Source organism: Spermophilus citellus (assembly GCF_964194105.1).
Source record: "Spermophilus citellus genome assembly, chromosome: 1".
NCBI lineage: Eukaryota > Metazoa > Chordata > Mammalia > Rodentia > Sciuridae > Spermophilus > Spermophilus citellus.
Genome location: NC_138182.1, coordinates 137,633,697 through 137,651,302, shown reverse-complemented (window position 1 = coordinate 137,651,302; position 17,606 = coordinate 137,633,697).

Sequence of the window (17,606 nt, the reverse complement as noted above, 5' to 3'; positions counted from 1 at the left end):
TTTACTACTTTTTAGCTTTCACATATAGCTCAGTAATATGTGGAACTTGTCTTTCTGTGCCTGACTCACTTCATTTAACATAATGTCCTTGCATGCATGTTGTGCAAGTGACAGAATTTCATTTTTTATGGCCGAATAATATTTCACTGAGTGTGTGTGTGTGTGTGTGTGTGTGTGTGTGTATTTAGATACAAACCCTCCCTACACATTTTCTCTAGTCATCTATCAGTGGACATCTAGGTAATTTCTAACTATATGTCATACTTGGGGAATTTTATGTTGTTGACTGATGGATTTATTTTATATTTTAAAATTAGTGTCTGATTCCAGTTTAATTGGATCCTTTAGAACTTTGAAGTTTTGTTTGGGGAGATCCATAGTAACTTTTAGTCTAGGGATCATTAACTTATACCATTTCGATGATACGCTTTGGAAACTTCGGTTTGTTGGCCTGTGTCTGACTGGGTCTTTCCAGTTGGTAGGAATGTACACTATTCCCAAGCCTCTGTCATCTCAGGGAGTTGCTCTCCCTATTTGTATGGTGGTTTTACTCCTGGTCTTTCCCTCTGTTACACCAACAAGTCTCGGTTCAGCCAATGACCCAAGAGGACTTTTGGGCAGATCTCCCTTACTTGTGTGTGCCTCCTCTCCTCCCCTCTACTCTCTGCACACCCTCTTCTCTAAGGCTCTGCCTGAAATCTGATGTACTTCTCCCCAGCCAAATGAGACCCCCAAGCTCTGGTCCCCCGTTTCTGTTGTCTAGTTTGGAAATCGCGGTCAACCTGCCATGGTGGGACTCACTTGGGTCCTCCCTCTGAGATCGCGGGCTTCCCCTTCCTGTTGTCCAATATCTGAAAACTGTTGTCCAGGGTCCAATTTTCTAGTTGGTTAGGATGGAAAGTTAAACCTGTCCCTGTTAACTTAATTTGACTAGAAGTAGAATTTTGAGTCTTTTAATTTTGATGTCTCTATTTAGATTCCACAAGCTTAAATTCTAAGGCATTTAGTCTACTGGTATTTTCTTGTGTGATTCTTTCATTTGAATTTTTAATTTTTAGAAAGTTGACTTCTATTCATATAATTGATAATTATTCATATTTTTTCTAGGCTAAAATAATGTACATTCTTTCTGGATTAAAAATATTCAATTCATTAATATGCATCCAAAATTTATTTTGGAACCTGAAGTGTTGAGCTAATGGATTTCAGAAAGATCTTTACCATTTAGTAATGACATGTCTTTTCTTTCCTGGTTTTATGGTATTTTGTAACATGTTTTTGGATTTCTTAAACCTATTGTTCAGTTTTAAGTCATGGTTATTTATAAGCAGTTTATAGTTCATCTTATCATTCCAACAGATGAAATACTTTAAAGACCCTATCTTCAAGTTTTTTTGTAGTATATAGAAAAGTTTCTGATTTTAATACTTGTTAACCATACACTTTATTGAATATTTTCTCATGATCATATGTCAAAGATTTTATTTAACTAATGAGGGTAATTATAAGGTTTTAAAATGGGTCTCAGAATTTGAGAAGCTATACCTACACATACGTTATTTAATTTTGTAAAGAAACATTAGCATAAATTTTTCAATTAGATACAGTTTATTTCCTTTGGGGTTGTCTATTCCACAAGACACAATTTATCTGAATCTCTGTTAGAGAGAAATTTATGAGTTAACCTTTTCCTCAAGGAGTCGTACAATATCCCAGTCAACAAAAGTTCCCAAGCCCAGAACTTTGTTGAAAGAACTTCTAGAAGTTTCTTGTGCCTGTTTTCAGATTCTGAAACATTTCCTGATGCCTAGTCTCTCGATATAAAATTTTATTTTTAAATCCAATATTCAATTCTCCTAGATTTCTAGGTGAATTACATCATTAGCAGTTCTTGACTTTTTACTATTTTATCCCAATTTATGACAGTCATAGTACATCCCACTGTCTGAAATCATTTTAGTATGCTTCACGTTTCACAGTTTATAATGTACATTTGCTCATTTACTTACTGTTCATTTACAGGTTTTCCCAGAGGACTTTCCCCTTGTCCTGTGCTTCTTAAGGGGATGACTCTGCAGGTCAGCATGACTCTGGGTGACAGGACTTCCCCAAGCTGTTCTTCAACCTTCTCCCAGCCTGTTGGTTGACCCATTGAATTTTAGATTAAGAGAATGAAAGTTATGTAGAAATAATTCAATTAAATCTTTAATTCATAGTTGAAGTGACTGAGGTTCAGCATGATTGAAGGTAATGGTGGTAGTGTCAGAGGTGACTTAGCCTAATCATGCCGCTGGAAACACAAGAGAGCTGGGATGATTATTTTGGTGTCCTAAACCCCCTTTCTGATGCTGTCAATCAGCAAATCAGAATGTATCAACTGTGAGCACACTCATGATTGGATTGGTAACTACCCGTAAACATGGCATAATAATAATGAGCCAAAACATTATGCAAAGAGACTTTATTTTAAAATGTGTCAGGGTGATCATGGTGTCAGAGCGTCACAGAGCAGTGAGAGCAAGCCAAACCCACCAAAAAATTTTTTAAATTTGTTTCTGAAAATACATTTTATCATACATATTTAAGACAGACAACACGATAGATGCGGGGACATATAAAGTAAAAAGGTTACTGTCACAGGGAGTGAGCATATCCATCACCCATAGTTGCCCATGTCTGATTATTCTTGAGGTAGTCATAGCTGAAACTGACTGGTTTGGCAGTGTCTGTGTCTGATGTCAAGCACATGGTCATTATCTGTAGTCCCCATGGTGCTATGAGGTCACTAGACTTGTTCATCTCCTATCTGCACGTCACATCCTCTGATCTCCATCTCTCCATCCCCTGCCTTGACCACTGTTTTGTTCTCTCTGTTCTCAATCATGCCAGATCTCAGTCTCTTCATCTATAAATTAAAGAGGTTGAATTAAATTATTTCTATGTAACTTTCAGTTCTCTTAAACTAAAATTCAATGGGTCAAGCAATAATGGGCTGGAAGAGAATTGAAGTACAGCTCAGGGCAGTCCTGCTGCCCTACAGGGAAAATGGAAGAGCCATGCTGACCTGAAGAGTCATCCCTTTAAGAAACACAGGACAAGGGGGAAGTCCTCTTTCCAGATTATTCTGGGAAAAACTGTAAATAAACTATAAGTAAATGAGCAAATGTATATTATAAACTGTGAAACATGAAATGCAATAAAGTAATTGCAGACAGTGAAATGTACTATGATGTCACAAATCAGGATAAAAGGCTAGAAATTCATGAACTGCTAATGATGTAATTGTCCACCTAGAACATCTGGAAGAATAAAAAAAAAATCTATATTTGTATTTTTGATACATTAGATTCCACATGCAACCGACATCATATAGTTTGTTTCTTTTGTGTTTTACTTATTCCCTTAGCCTAATGTCCTTCAAGTTTATACACATTGTTGCAAATGAGCACACCTCATTCTTTTCAGAGCTTATATGAACATACCACAGTTTCTTTACCCATTCATCCATGGATGGACACTTGGGTTGTTGCCATGTTTTGTCTACAGTGAACAGTGCTGCAGTGGACATGGGAGTGAAGAGATATTTATGAGGTGGTCATTTTTTTTCATTTCATTTCCTTTGTATATATGCCCAGAGGATGGATTTTTGAATCATATAGTCATGCTACTTTTAACGATGTCATCCAAACTTATTCCACTAGTTTATAAAGTAATTTGCATAGAATTACCAAAATGTCCTTGCATACAAAAATCTTGAAGAAGTAACCATAAAGAGGATCTAAAGATTAAGATCTTGGTGAGAAAAGAATATGGATGGTTTAAAATTTTTCCCCCCTTAAAGGCCTTTTTCTAAAATGTAAAAAATGTTATGACATTTAATACTACAAGAGTAGAGTTATTAGTTTAAAAAGTTATTCTGGTGGCATTAAAGAGGAGCCTAGCTACCAGAGGACAAAATAAGAGAGGGGGCCATAATGTATGTCCTAATTATATTAAGGCAGTGCATAATACCCACCTGAATTTCCCCAGGAGAGACATTTGATTCCTGTGTGTCTCTTAGAAATGAAAACTGAATTTTTTTTTTTTTTTTTTACGATCTGGTTTGAGGTTAAAATGTGCCTATTGATTTATGTTGGCAAAGGCCTGGTGTGAGCAGAACTCGGCTTGAAGGTGACGGCTTCTTTTTTTTGCCACACTCAGAAGCAGTCATTTTCAAACAGAATCACAATGTGGTATGGTAATTCCATGCGAATTTTTAAGGTTGGTGGAAGTGGCAAGGTTGGCTTGTTTATGTCTCATGTCACCCAGAGAAACGTCAGCCCAGAGTGCTCCTGAAATCATAGATTGGGAAAAGCGTGGAGGCACTAAGGAACGTTATTTGTGATTTGGGGCCACGGTGCTGGCAATTGCTCTCTGACAGCAGTAGTGAATGTTTTTCAGAGATGTTTTGATGGAGAAAGATACAGATGTGTTATTATTGTTGACACTCCAGTGTTCTTACGGAATCTCAAAGCAGGGTGACTGGGGAGGTCATTTGGGTCAGGGAATGAGCTGTGGACAGAGGAGAGAGCCTCACCTTCCATAGAACTCTGGATGTTGACACTATGGTGGGGAAGATGGTGAGACCAGTTTGACCCACGGTATCCGAGAAGACTTTTCAAGTGGGTGAGTGGAAGTGGAGATAGTTTGGATAGGACTTGGATTGGCAGAGTGTGTGGGACTCCTCATCTAGGCAAGGGAAAGGAGATCTTTGGGCTCACATTGGACTCTCTGGTTGCTGCTCCAACCGACTGGATGTTGAAGCCATCTCCCCAGCTCCAATAGACATCACCCTCTGAGCTCTGTGCTGTGGGTCCTATTCCTCAAACATTCCTCTGCCTTCCTGATGCAGGGATATGTGGCTCGGCCCTGCAGAATGTTCTTGTGACCTCGCTGCCTTCTATGTATTTATGCAGCTTTCAGAGGTTTAATTTACTCTTTTAAAAACATGATTTCCTGTAGGCAGGAGAGAAAAGATGTGTTTTTTTCTTTTTAAATAAACTGATTCATCACTGTTTTTTGATTATGACAACACTTAACAAATGCTGGCTTTAGGAATATTAGGTTCATTATGGGATATTTAATAAAATGATAAGTTCAAGATTTTTAAAAACTTTTGATTACTATAAATTTTTTTTTAATTTTGGACAGATTATGAATTCCTTGTTTTTTTAAAAAAATTTGTAGCTATGATACCTTTAGAATTGGATTTAGGATATCATTTATATAGGATATAATGTATGGAATTCAAGATTTTAATTTAAACATTTCAGTATATTGTCCCTTAAATGAAGTTAGGGCTACACATCAAGTCACTTTGTTAGGAAACCAAATCAAATTTTGAAAAGCTCAAACATGGCTCTTGGAATGTGGCTTTACAAGCAATGGCAAGAAAATGAAGAATTATTGGGAATAATAATGCCAAGAAATCACACAGCTTTGGAGAAGTCTGGAAAGATAAGATATAGTGTCTTCAAAGTTTGAAGCAAGATTGTACTCTCAGGAAAAAAAAAAAAAAAACAACAAAATACAAAAACAAAAACTCCTCACAGAAGCATGTAAGTGGTTTCACTTAACCTTTTAAATGCAAAGGAGAACTTTTTAGCAACTGCAAATAATAGGATGTTCTATTTTTCTTCTTTCTTTAGGAAGGAAAAATGCATTTTCTGACTAATTCAAGAGCAGTAGGAGCTCACAGTGTTTTCTTTCTGCAAACTTTGCCTTTTGTCAGCGGGAGAAGGAGGTGGTTCTGAGGGGTTGTCACTAACCGTTTTCCCAGCAGGAAGTACAGGATAGAAAGAGCAGGAGCCACAACATCAGCGGGCCTCCTGGGCTGCCCACAGCCTGAGTCTGTGGTCAGGGAGTGTTTTGAAATCCCAAGCTGCTCTGGCCTTTGTGGAACTGCCCAAGAGTCACTTTGGCTCATTTTCAAATTCATGGCAATATATTCTGGGACCTGCATCTCTGGCTGGGCTGGCTCAGCTAACCCGGCACTTCTTGAGTTTCAGATGATTTCAGAGGCGGGAGGTTCTCAATTTTTGTACGACAGGGAAAACATCACCAGGAGTCTAGAGGCCCAACTTAAAGACTCAACATTGCTGTGACCAGCACCATGAAGATAGGCGAGTTATATAACACATGTCTGGGCCTCGGCTTTATCACTCAGACACTAGAGTTTATTAATGATCCTAACCTCAAAAAATTGTTTTGGAAGATAAAATTCATAATCTGTAATGTAATATAAAACAATGCCTATGAACAAAGATTTTGTGGTCAAATTTTTTTTTAGTTAACATATCTATCGACATCCACTTTGTGCTAGGCACCACCACATGGTGATTAAAAGAGACTTTATAATTTCATTCTCTTTAAAGCTGAGTAATATTCCATTGAACACACACACACACACATACACACACACACACACACACACACACACACACACACCGCATTTTCTTTATCCATTCATCTATTGGAAGGATAGTAAAATGAAACAGACATTATCACCTTATGTATCTATATGACTGCAGGACTGATGTGATTCTACAACATATACAATCAGAAAAATGAGAAATTATACCCTATTTATGATATATCAAAATGCATAAGTGCATTCGACTGTCACGTGTAACTAATTAGAACAGATAAAAAAAATTTTAAAAAAGAGACTTTATAGAATTATAGGATGTTCAAGGGGGCAGTATATAAATTAGTAAATAGATGTATCATTCTAAAATGTATGAGGTTATATAAAAATGACCTATATAAATAGGTTTGCAAGAGACTATTAGAGAGGGGAAACTTCTTTAGCTGGGCTGTCAGGGAGGGTTAGAGGGTGGTCTGACTTCTCCTTTTTCTAAGTATGTGGATCTTGAGCTTGTCAAAACTTATTTTAGGGAATGGCTGTGAAACTCAGAAACAAATATATCTGAAGGAGGTACAGATCTCCGTCTACCGACTCACACGTACAAAGATGTACAATCTGTTTTTTTTAAGTGAATTCGATTGTGCTTTGTGAGACTGAAGTTAAGTGAACTTCTTTGTATTTTGTGCCTCAGAGAAAAGGGGGTGAGACTTCATGGCAGTGAATTTTGGATCTCTCTTTTTCCCGTGGGTTACTGCTAAGCCAAGGAGTGTGTTGGAGCACTGGGCCATTCATAAGGCAACGAGGTGTATCATCTTTATTTAGCTGCTAATAAGCCATATTGTGCATCTTCTGATCTTGGTCTCCTTTCTCCTTCCTGTCACAGAGACTCTTCAAAGTCACAGACTCACTGGGTCATGTGGCTGTGGCTTTGGGTCCTTGCTGGTTTGCGGGGTGGAACTGTGCTTTACCATCCTGGGGGACTCTGGGAAACTCCTCTGTGTTTCTGACCCTCCAACTCTGTTGCCCATTGTCCCTCCTGAGGGAGTGGGAGGGAGGAAGCAGGGCCAAAGCTGGGAGCCCCAGGGACCACTCTCCTCTCCCCCCTCCCTTTCCTTCCTCAGTCTCTCTCTCTCTCTCTCTCTCTCTCTCTCTCTCTCTCTCTCTCTCTCTCTCTCTCTCGACTCAGCTAATCCTTGTAGTCTTGAGTGTAGAGAAGATTTTGTTCTCATTTATCTAATTCTTCTAAGCATTTTTTATATCACCAGCCTAGCCTTTAATATTTAACAACCAAATGATGGGACCTTTTTTCTGCTTTGCCATATGCCCTCTGTGACAATGAGGCCCACTGTCCTGCCATTTAGGGAACATTACTAACCCACAACCATTCCCCATTCTATAGAATCGGAACCATGCCATCAGTCCCTGGTTGTCTGCTTTTATGGGCTCTGTACCTCAATAAGTATTTGCTGAGCCAATATATTTGCAAAGAAAAAAATAGGGATAGAATATCGAACTACCATATAATTCTACATTTTCAATGTATGTAAGTAGTGTTGCTTGAACAAAAGAGAAACTCTTGTAGGTCATGTTGTCTATCCTCTATGATTGTTGAAATTTTACTCCATAAATCTGGTCTTATCAAGGCGTTTGGATGGAATAATTTACTTAAATAGTCCAGGTTATTGTCTATTTCATAAGAAGTTTGTAAGAATCCAATAATGTGAGTCTTCTCTGAGATATGCATAGTTGATGTCCAGTTTTCCAACAGTTACAGATTGGAATGTTTCCCAATGGTCTATGTATTAAACACTTAGTCCTCAGATAGGGGCTTTTGAGCAGTGGTGAAAATCTAAGGTTTGATCTGTTTAATATCATGTAGATATTTTAGTAAAAGACCTGGGTCTGTCACCAGTTATGCTGACTCCAAGTTCAGTGTTCTTTGTTATTGTATGCTGCAATTGCTGCAGTATTTCTTTTGAATGATAAAGGCCAATTATATGAATGTAGATGGGAGAGGAGCAGTAAAGGATTTAAGGTTAAGGACTCAGGTCTGGACAATTATTGCAGATTTGGGATTAAATCTTCAGTGTAGATGTCACCAATTACTAGCTATATGACCTTTTGCAATTTAATTAAATTATCTGGCCCCAAGTTTCCCATTTTTAAAATGAAGATTACAATAATACCTATTTCAAAGAATTCTGAGTATTAAATAATGCATATGAATGGCTTAAATGGCCTGACACACTGTAGAACTTCATAACTATTAACTACCGTGAGCATTATTACATGACATTTGATCAGTAGGTAGAGAACTTTGCATAATTACATCTGTGATGGAAACTAGTTCTTCTTTTGCCATCAATATTTTTAGTCTTTGAGTTTTTCCAGATTGGCTAAATCAGGTTATTTTATAGCTGCTTTCATTGGTATGTTCAACTAAATATGAAACACAGATTCATGAGAAAGGATAGGAGGAAAACTAATGGGAGCCATTCCTAGTGTACTCATCTCTAGACTTGTCAATCTCAGAGCTTCTCTGAGCCCAGGGTTGTCTTTTTAACCTTTAGTCTGTTGCAGCCTGATACATTTGCAAAAGACAATACAAATATTTTAGCAATGTCAAGTTGCTATAAAAATTTCTGGGTACTTACTCTGGGTTTCTCTTTTGATGTCATTGTGAGCCAGTCCACAGGTCTCACTTGGACTAGCACTGGCCTATACCGTATCCTTCCCAGTTGGGTTTACCAGGGCCAAAGTTCGAGCTAGCCTGACCTTTGAGTGTTCCCCAAACCTACAAGGCAAGATCACCCTGTAGCATAGCTTTTTAGGAGAAAATACTTTACTATTCCATCTAGCTCAGAAAAAGCCCCCCCCCCCCCCCCCCCCCCGGATGCTGATTTTGTGATAAAGCATTTCTGCTCAGGCTTGGAAGTTTAATTACCTGGTAGTAAAATGAAAGATTTAAATTGGTTAATGAAGTGAAATCCATCCAGCAAAATCCCTAACAAGTAGCGGGTGGAGGATGAAGAAGGCGGCTCAGGGCTGTGTTATGTCGTAGTGATTTTCTGAAGGATGAGCTGTCCCAGAAAGCATCAGGCTTGACTAACAGTCTCCAAGTTGGGAAGTGGAGGTGATCAAATAAGAAACTAGTGGAATTAAGAGAGATCTGTTCACGAGAAGCCAGAGGAGGACCACTCTACTAGGACATATGTGGGAGTGTCAGCCTGTGTCACAAAGATTTAGTAGGGTGCTGGGTAGGTGGCTTTTTTTTTCCCTATTCTTGTCCTGTGGAATCAAATCATTTCAATTTGTTCCTTTATTTAGTTAACCAAACATTTCTTTAGTGTCTTTTTAGCATTTTCCTAGATACTCAAGACAAATCAGAAAAGAAACAACCAGATTTATAGTCTATTAGGGAAAAACAGACAGACAAGCATTTGCAGTAAGGAATAATACTATGGAGCCTATTGGTGACGAAGTTATCACCTGATCTATGGATCATACAAGGATTTCCTACAGAGGCATTCTCCAGGCATGGAGTGGAAGGTTCCAGACAGAGAAAACAGCAGATGCAGATCCATAGAGGTGTGAGAGAGCTTGGTACATTTAGGGATCTGAAAGATGCCCAGGGTGGTTGAAGAGGCCAGAGCTGGAGGTGGGGGGGGGGACTTGGAGTTGGAGGTGTCATGCAGAAAGGATTCCTACAGAGCTTCTTTTGTTTTCTTTTTCTTTTTTTTTGTTTTAATTAGTTACACATGACAGTACAATGACCTTGACATATCATACATTTAAATCAGATGCGATATAATTTCTCATTTTTCTGAGTGTACAAGTTGCAGAATCATATTGGTCATGCAGTCACATATATACACGCAGTAATAATAATGTCTGTTTCATTCTACTATTTTTCTTATCCCCCCATCCCCTCCCCTCCCATCACTTCTCTCTACCTAATCTAAGGTAATGCTATTCATTTTTTTCCTCTCACATCTTCATACATGTATTTTGTAAACAATGAGTGTCTCCTTCCACCATCCATGCAATCCTCTTCTCCCTCCCTTTCCCTCCCACCTCACTTCCCTATCTAGAGGTAATCTTCTTCCCATGCTCTTCCTCCCTACCCCATTGTGAGCCCCCCCCCTGCCGCTTTATATCAGAGAAGACATTTGTTTTTTTTTTTTTTGGAATAGCTAACTTCACTTAGCATAATCTACTTTAATGTCATCCATTTCCCTGCAAATGCCATGATCTTATTATTTTTTAGTGCTGAATAATATTCCATTGTGAATAAATGCCACATTTATTTTTATCCATTCATCCATTGAAGGGCATCTATGTTGGCTTCATAGTCTAGCTATTGTGAATTGTGCTGCTATAAACATTGATGTGGATGTGTCCCTTAGTATGCTGTTTTTAGGTCCTTTGGGTATAGTCCGAGAAGAGGAATAGCTGGGTCAAATGGTAGTTCCATTCCCCAGCTTTCCAAGGAATCACCATACTGCTTTCCAAATTGGCTGCACCAATTTCCTGCAGAGCTTCTTGAATCACAGGCCCAGGCGGCTGTCTTGAGCACAGGGGAAGCCAGTGAGGGGCTTTCAACAGGAACCAAGACTGGTATAATGAGATTTGTATCTAAGGACTTCAGAAGCTGATATACAATCAATCAACAAATATATGGAAAAAAATGCTCATCATCTCTAGCAATCAGAGAAATGCAAATCAAAACTACTCTAAGATTTCATCTCACTCCAGTCAGAATGGCAGCTATTATGAAGACAAACAACAGTAAGTGTTGGTGAGGATGTGGGGATACATTGCTGGTGGGACTGCAAATTGGTGCAGCCAATATGGAAAGCAGTATGGAGATTCCTTGGAAATCTGCGAATTATACCACCATTTGACTCAGCTATCCCACTCCTTGGACTATACCCAAAGGACTTAAAAACAGCATACTACAGGGACACAGCCACATCAGTGTTTATAGCAGCACAATTCACAATAGCTAAATTGTGGAACCAACCTAGATGCCCTTCAGTAGATGAATGGATAAAGAAAATGTGGTATACATACACAATGGAATTTTACTCAGCAATGAAAGAGAATAAAATCATGGCATTTGCAGGTAAATAGATGGAGTTAGAGAAGATAATGCTAAGTGAAGTTAGCCAATCCCAAAAAAACAAATGCCGAATATTTTCTCTGATATAAGGAGGCTGACTCATAGTGGGATAGGGAGGGGGAGCATGGGAGGAATAGATGAACTCTAGATAGGGCAGAGGGGTGGGAGGGGAAGGGAGGAGGCAGAGGGTTATGAATGATGGTGGAATGTGGTGAACATCATTATCCAAAGTAGATGTATAAAGACACAAATTGGGTGTCAACTTACTTTATATACAGAGATGTGAAAAATTGTGGTATTGTGGTTTATATGTGTAATAAGAATTGTAATGAAAAAAAAAACCCCAAAGTACATATATAAAGACATGAATTGGCGTGAACATACTTTATCTACAAAGATTTGAAAAATTGTGCTCTATATGCGTAATAAGAATTGTAATGCATTCTGCTGCAGCTGTCGTGCATTTAAAAAAAATGAAATCAATTAAAAAAAAAAAAAAGAAACATGACTTCAGCTTCAGTGTGGAGAGGAAAGAGATTAAGTATAAATAGGAAGGATTTAGGAAGACAGCTTCCAAGCTTTGGTTTGGGTGACTGGATGAATGGCGGGTGGGGCTGAGAGGAAGGCATAGATGTGGTTGGAAGCTGATGGATTCTACTTTAGATTCGGAGATTCCTGTGGGAAATCTAATCTGATGCATCCAGAAAGTACACAGATATAGAGGCTCTGGATTTCCATAAATATCTACTAAGCCAATATATTTGCAAAAAAAAATTGGGATATGACATTGAACAACTGCTATATTTCTAAAGGAAGCACTATAGGGCTGGAGAGGCCTTCCCACCAGCTCTTTTATTTTCTCCTCCCTCTCCTGCTCTCTTAAACTCCAGGGGCTTTCTGTCTTCACATTGACACGAGGATAGTGTCCACCTGCTCTGCTGTCTTTGCTAACCTCCCATGTGTCTTGGCTCATCTTATGTGGTTTATAACAAAATGCCAGAGGTGAAGTGGTTTATAGGAAAAAAAATAGGTATATTTATCTTATAGTTCAAGAGATCCAAGATACATGGTCCTGGCATCCCCTTGGATTCTGGTGAGGGTCTGATGGCAGAAGGCATCAGATGGAGGGGCTCAGAAGTAGGTAGAGAGTAACATAATATCAGGGACAACATAACTTTGTAATAACATGTTCTGACAGTAACTGTTCCATTTTCAGGGGACCCAACTCACTTCATGAGACGTCTCTAGAGAAAGACATTCATTTGTTCATGAGGATGAAATTCTCATGACCCTGTTCTGCTCACAGGGCTGACCACCTCTCTGACATGTGTAACATTCGTAATCAGATTTCAATATGAGTTGTGCGGCGGGGGGGGGGGGGGCAAATCTTATTCAAACCATACATAGCACCATGGGATAGTCTTTCTGTTCAGAACTTGTCTGTCCAATGTCTTACACATGGTCGGTGCTCAATGGATTCATTTCAATTTCTGTAGTGGCATATGCTCAGCACACTGAAATATCTCCTATTGATTAAAGATAATGAGCTGTGAGTATTCAGTGAATTACTCACCCCCAATACATCCAACCTAGGTATATGCACATTCTTATAGGGTGTCCCTCTAAGGCTGTGAACTCCTCTTAAGACATGCCTCTGAATCAGTGTGTGTCACTTCTTCATACCTATTTGTAAGAATTATCACGTTTCCATTTATTCCTTTTTGTGTATGTATCTGTCTTAATAGATTTTTTAAGCTCCCTGAGAACAAAGGCCTCGCACCAATTCCCCTCTATTCATAAGGAATATATGTCAAGCCCCGTGTAGGTACCCAAACTATGAAGAGGACCAACCTTAAATATACTATGTGTTTCCCCCAAAATATACATACCTGTGATAGTTTGATTTATTAATTAGGCACACTAAGAAATTAACCATAATAACTGAAAATAAAAGAGAATATTTGTAACAGTGTATCATAACTAAAGTGATTTAAAGCTTATGAGTTGTGTATTTCTGTAATTTGGCATATAATATTTTGGAACCGAGGTTGACCACAAGCAACTAAAGCGGTGGAAAGTAACACGGTCAATAAGGGAGATGCGATGTGATTTGCTCCTTTTTTCCCTTCCACAGCATCTAGGATAGTTGGTTTTTGCTTCGGAACAAAACTGTGCAGCCTCGTGCACACAGAAGCATCTCTAAAGGGGCAAGCAGGCACTGCCGCAGGCCATGGGAGGTTCTGGAACAGAAGGTGGAGAGGCCACAGAGATGTGTGTCACTACGGTGATATGCAGGTGGTTGTTCACTTATTACAGAGTTGACTCTGTCAAGAGCTACATGTGTGATGCAGAAGTTATGGGGCCTTTCCTTAGCCATATTGCTCAGAGTCCTCTCGACTCCAGCCATTCAAACAGTCTACCATGGCTTAGATGTAGTTTGTGCCCAAGAGGCTCATGTGCTTGGTCCCCAATGTGGTGATGTTAAAAAGTGAGGGAACCTTTAAAAGGTGGAGCCTAGTGGAAGGTAATTGATTGAGTATATCACCCTAGTAAGGCAGTAATGCTGGTTTTGCAGTGTGTTAGTTTTGGGGAGAGTGGGTTGTTTATAAAAAAGTAAGCCTGATCCCTGAAACTCTGGCTTCCTGTCTTGCTGAGTGATCTCTCCTTCTTGTATACTCTCCTGCCATATGTATACCATGATGTGATGTAGCCAGAGGATCCTCAACAGAAGCTACCCAATCTTGGACTTTTAGCCTCTAAAACTGTGACATAAATAAACCTCTTTTCTTTGCAAAGTACTTAACCTCAGGTACTTTGTTATAGCAATGAACAATGAACTACACAATCATTCAGGTGGGTTCCATCTCTTTCACTGGGTCATTTTCTTGTAACATAGGTGGCTTAGTTCTGGTAGATGTCACTGGCCTTGATTTTGAGCAGGTCTTGTGAACCTTACTATAGTCCTGAACCTGATTTGCTGCGCTGGCTCAGAAGACTATCAGAAGGCCAAAGAGAAGAGATACATTCCTGCTGACAATTGCTTAATCTCCCACTTTCCTAACAACTGGAACCACCGTAGCCTATTCTGTCTAATCCTTGGCACATCAGTTTGTGATAGTTAAGCCCCCCCCCCCAAACACTGCTGCTTGTTGGTCAGTTTTGATAGGAAAACAGCCATTATCTGCATTTTATATATGAGAAAATAAGAGGTGCTTGCATGTTACTATGCATGTGCCCATGTGCTGCAGTTTTGGCTGGGCACTGAATCACGAGCCACTCAAGCAGGAACAAAACTTTATTTTGAAAAAGCCGCCGATACTCTCTAGGCGCCGGCAAGCCAAACCCGGTCCTCTTACGCGGGCGTCTACCGGAACCGGGTGTCTACCGGAACCGCGCGCCTCCCGGAACCGGGGGTCCCCCGGACCTCCCCCGGAATTCCCTCCTACTATCCTTCCCCAACCAATGGGAACTCTCCAGGAGTCCCGTAACATGAGTCCGGTAGCAGGCCAAGGTGAACAGCGGGAGTCCAATTTCCATATGAATGTAAATCTTAACATAATCATATCTCAGTGGCTAGCTGGCGTCACTTTACAACCAAAGGTGCCATACATCGTATATTTGCTTGTGGCTCCTAGCACCCATGCACATACCCAAAGAAAGACACAAAGAGACATTAAGCAATACACACATGGAAAGAAATGTTTGGAGGGCTGGGGAATTTTTGTAGGGTTGGGGGACCTGAGCCAAGATTGATAAAGTAAGGGATTTTATTTCCTATAATTTTTTCTTTTTATCCCTCAACTTTCTTGATGCTCTCTTTCTTTTGCAGAGGTTTATTTTCCTGGAACATTTCGCATAATCCTTCTCTCCTGTTTTCTCCATGATGAGCTTTCTCCTTGTTGGTCAACACTTCCTGCCTTCAGTTCCATACTTCCCTGTCAGGCCAATACTGTGCAGCTAATCCTGTTGCATCATTCCTATGCTGGGTGGTTTAACAGGTGATCCCTCAAGGATAATTTTTTTTTTTCATTCTGAAGAAATCTGTGAGTGCTCAGGAGTGGGTTTGGAGTACCCTGCAGGCTTTACCCCAGCAGAGCTGTGATACTGGTGGGGTAGGTCTTCCTGATAGTTACAGTGGATTGGATTAACCATACTAACTGAAAATAAAATAGAAAAAGAAAAGGCATTTACTTCTATTATCAGCAAAACCCATTATATGTGCTTATAGAAAATTTAGTACATATAAGTTAGGAAAAAAATTTCTATACTTTGAAATAATCTAAAATAAATTTTTCTTTATTATTTTTGTTTCTCACTATAATTTTTAGAGGTTTAGGCATATTTGTGCTCACACTACAACTGATTTTATGTCTTCCCATTTCCTTTAGTGTTTTCACTAAGACTTCCCACATTATTGCAGGCTTTTGAAGAATATAATATTTAATATATTTGTAATATTATGCAGAAAATCCTGTTGGGCTTTTAATTGGCTGACAGCTGGGGAAGTTTAAATCATTTGTTACGGTTGTTTCCAACTTTCCTTGATACATAACACTGCAGTGAAAATGTTTAAAGAACAGGTTTTGCTTTAAAGTTTTCCTAATAATTAATACTTCTAACAAAATATTATCTGAGCCTCTCTCTGTTCTGAGATTTCTCCAAGTTTTCTTTCTTTCTTTTTGAACCAGGAATTGAACACAGGAGTGCTTAACCACTGAGCCACATCCCCAGCTGTTTTTATATTTTGTTTTAAGTCAGGGTCTCCCTGAGTTGCTTAGGGCCTCACTAAATTGTTGAGGCTGGCTTTGAACTCACCATCCTCCTGCCTCAGTCTCCCAAGCTGCTGGGATTATAGGAAAACACTTTTCAAGTCCTTATAAACTCCTCTACCACGAAAATGCTCCTTTCTGATCTCTTCCTCTGCATCCTTCATGACCTGGCTCAAACACAATCATCTGTGAGGCTTTCCTGGGTCATGCAAAAACATTAACTCCTTCCGTAGGTTTGCACGGGCCTTTCTTTGTTTACAAAGAAATTCTGTGTTTCAGAGACTCATGTTGAGATGGCTTAGCTCAAAATGTGTTTCCTGGGAAGCCCACATCTCTTCTGGCCAAGTACAGGCCCCTCTGTTAAAAGTTCTGGTGGAAGCACTGGAATTATCCTTCACTTAACATACTCTGATTAGAGTTAGACAACTAATTGGGTGATGATTTCTTCAAGCTTTCATCCTTACACGCAATATAAGAGGACTGTTTCACCAGTGTGCACCTTCAATCCTCAGAGCTCCATACCTTGTCAGTCAGTGTGCAGGAAACATCTGTTTGCCAAATGAGTGGAAGAATGGATGAATGACCTTCCAAAAGTATTATAAATGTAGACATCTCTAGAGAGGAATAAAATATAAAGATATAGTCATCTTTACTCAGAGCAATATTTATGTTTGCTCATAATCTACACCAGCTTTATGGCCAACATGTACTGAGGGCTTAGTGCAAAGTCAAGTGCTGTGCTAAGCATTTTATATATTTCATCTTATCTAAAGATTACATTGGTCCTATGGGATGGCTACTACTAAGCCTTCCCCTATATTCTTAGCTGAAGAAGTAGAGGCTCTGAGAGGTTATATAACTTGCCTACGGCCACACATTTAGTGAGAGGTGGTGTTAAGGTTTGTCTGACTTAAGAGAGTATCTGAGAACCTAAATTTAATTTATTTTGACCACTATAAAAAAATCACCATAAACTGGGTGTCTTATAATCCACATGAATTTATTTCTCATAGCAGAGGCTGGATATCTGAGACCAGGGCACCATCATGGTGGGATTCTGGTGAGGGCTGTCTTTAGGTGTTAGGTGGCCACCATATTGCTGTACCCTTATGTGGTGGAAGGTGAGGGAGAGAGCTTTCTGGGGTCCCATTTAGTACAATTCAGGAGGGCTTCCTCCTCATGTCATAATTACCTCCTTAAGTCCCAACTCCTAATACCCTCACACTGGGGAATTGACATGTCAACACAGGAATTAGAGGAGATGTAAGCATTCACTATCTTCCTGCTACAGTGATATCTCCTGGAAGTT